Raw genomic sequence first — 3,355 nt, forward strand, 5'->3', positions numbered from 1 at the left:
TTTGACACGAATTAACATTATTTAATGTGTATTTTGTATATATATTTTTATACGTATTTACATTATTTCAAGTGTATTTTGTATATATATTTTTATAGAAATCTGCGTTATTTTATGTATATTCGTATATATATTTTGAAACAAATTTACATTGTTTTATGTGTATTTTGCATATTTTTTCAATACAAATTTACCTTATTGTATGTGCATTTTGTATATTAATTTTAATACAAATTTGATTAATCTATGTGTATTTTTGTATATGTATTTTTATAAAAATATGCTTTATTTTATGGGTATTTTGCATCTTTATTTTCATACAAATTTACATTATTTTATTGATATTCTGTGTATTTATTTTGAAATGTTTTTACATTATTCTATGTGAATTTTGTATATATATTTTATATAAAATGTATTTGTTTTCATTTCATACAAATCTACATTATTTTATGTGTTTTTTGTACTTGTATTTAAATACAAATCTATCTAGTTTTATGAAAATATATAAACAAATACACATAAAATAATGTAAATTTGGATAAAATATATATCATAAAATAATGTAAATTCGCATCAAAATAAATAAACAAAATACCAATAAAAGAATGTGTATTTGTATGAATATAAATATACAATATACACATAAAATAACGTAAATTTATATAAAACTATATACAAAAATACACAGAAGTAATTAAATTTGTATGAAAATATATACAAAATACACACGAAATAAGCTAAATTTGAATTGAAATATATATACAAAATACAAGAAATAAAGCAAATTTGTATCAAAATATTTATACAAATACACATATAATAACGTAAATTTGTATGAAAATATATAAACAAAATACACATTAAATAATGTAAATACGTATAAAAAAATATGTACAAAATAAACATATAATCATGTAATTCGTATCAAAATAAATAAACAAAATACCAATAAAATAATATAAATTTGTATGAGTAAACGTGTATGTTGCATATTTTTTCAATACAAATTTGCCTTATTATATACGCATTTTGTATATTAATTTTAATACAAATTTAATTATTCGATGTGTATTTTTGTATCTGTATTTTTATAAACATATTCTTTATTTTTTGGGTATTTTGTCTCTTTATTTTCATACAAATTTACATTATTTTATTGATATTCTGCTCATTCATTTTGATAGGAATTGACATTATTCTATGTGTATTTTGTATATATTTTTCATACAAATTTACGTTATTTTATGTGTATTTGTTTATATATTTTGACACAAATTTACAATATTTTATGGGTATTTTGTATATACATTTCAAAAGAAATTTACCTAGTTTTATGTGTATTTTGTATATCTATTTTCATACAAACTCAAATTATTTCTATGTATTTTTGTATATATTTTAATACAAATTTTAGTTATGTTATGTGTATTTTGTAAATTTATTTTCATTCAAATATATATTATTTTATTGGTGTTTTGTTGATTTATATTGATACGAATTTACATTATTTTATATGTACTTTGTATATATATTTTTATACGCTTTTCCATTATTTAATATTTATTTTGAATATATATTTTTATACAAATTCATGGTATTTTATGTGTATTTGTATATATTTTCATATAAATTTACATTATTTTATGTGTATTTTGTACATATATTTTATTACAAATCTACCTTATTTTATGTTTATTTTGTATGTGTATTTTGTATATTTATATTTATCCAAATACACATTCTTTTATTGGTATTTTGTTTATTTATTTTAATTCGAATTTACGTTCTTTTATCGGAATTTTGTTTATTTATTTTGATACGAATTTTCATTTTTTTAGGTGTATATGATATATATATTTTTATACTTATTTACATAATTTTATATGTATTTTGAATATATATTTTCATAGAAATTTACTCTATATGTATATGTATAGAAAATACACATGAAATAATCTAAATTCGTATCGAAATAAATGAACAAAATACCGATAAAATAATGTAATTTTGAATGAAAATATATATAGAAAATACACATAAAATAACGTAAATACAAATAAATATATACACATAAAATGATTTGAATTTGTATGAAAATAGATATAAAAATAAACTTAAAATAAGGCAAATTTATAATGAAATATATATACAAAATACACATAAAATAATGTAGATTTGTTTCAAAATATATATACGAATACACATAAAATAACGTAGATTTCTATAGAAATATATATATACAAAATACACATGAAATGTTGTAAATACGTATAAAAATATATATACAAAATACACATTAAATAATGTAAATTCGTGTCAAAATAAATAATTAAAATATCAATAAAAGAATGAGTATATGTATGAAAATACATATACAAAATACACATAAAATAACGTAAATTTGTATAAAACTATATATAAAAATACACAAAAATAAGTTAAATTTGTATGAAAATAAATATACAAAATACACATAAAATTAGGTAAATTTGTAAAGAAATACATATACAAAATACACATAAAATAATGTAAATTTGAATGAAAATATATAAACAAATACACTTAAATTAACATAAATTTGTATAAAATATATATAAAAAATACTCATTAAATAATGTAATGTATAAAAAATATATATACAAAACACAAATAGAATAATGTAAAATCGTATTAAAATAAATACACGGAATGTAAATAAAATAATGTAAATTTGTATGAAAATAAAGATGCAAAATACCCATAAAATAACGCATTTTTTATAAATATACAAAATACACATGAAAGGATGTAAATACGTATAAAAATATATATACAAAATACACATTAAATAATGTAAATTCGCGTCAAAATAAATAAACAAAATGTCAATAAAAGAATGTGTATTTGTATGAAAATAAATATACAAAACACACATAAGATAACATAAATTTGTATAAAACTATATACAAAAATACACAAAAATAATTTAAATTTGTATGAAAATAAATATACAAAATACACATAAAATTAGGTAAATTTGTATTGAAATACATATACAAAATACACATAAAATACTGTAAATTTGAATGAAAATACATAAACAAATACACTTAAAATAACGTAAATTTGTATAAAAAATATATACAAAACACAAATAGAATAATGTAAAATCGTATCAAAATAAATACACAGAATATTAATAAAATAATGTAAATTTGTATGAAAATAAAGAAGCAAAATACCCATAAAATAACACATTTTTTTAAAAAATATATATACAAAAATAAACATAATTTTTTTTATTTGTATTAAAATAGATATACAAAATACACATACAATAAGGTAAATCTGTATTGAAATAGATATGCAAAAT

Source organism: Eriocheir sinensis, unplaced genomic scaffold, assembly GCF_024679095.1.
Source record: "Eriocheir sinensis breed Jianghai 21 unplaced genomic scaffold, ASM2467909v1 Scaffold142, whole genome shotgun sequence".
Classification (NCBI taxonomy): domain Eukaryota; kingdom Metazoa; phylum Arthropoda; class Malacostraca; order Decapoda; family Varunidae; genus Eriocheir; species Eriocheir sinensis.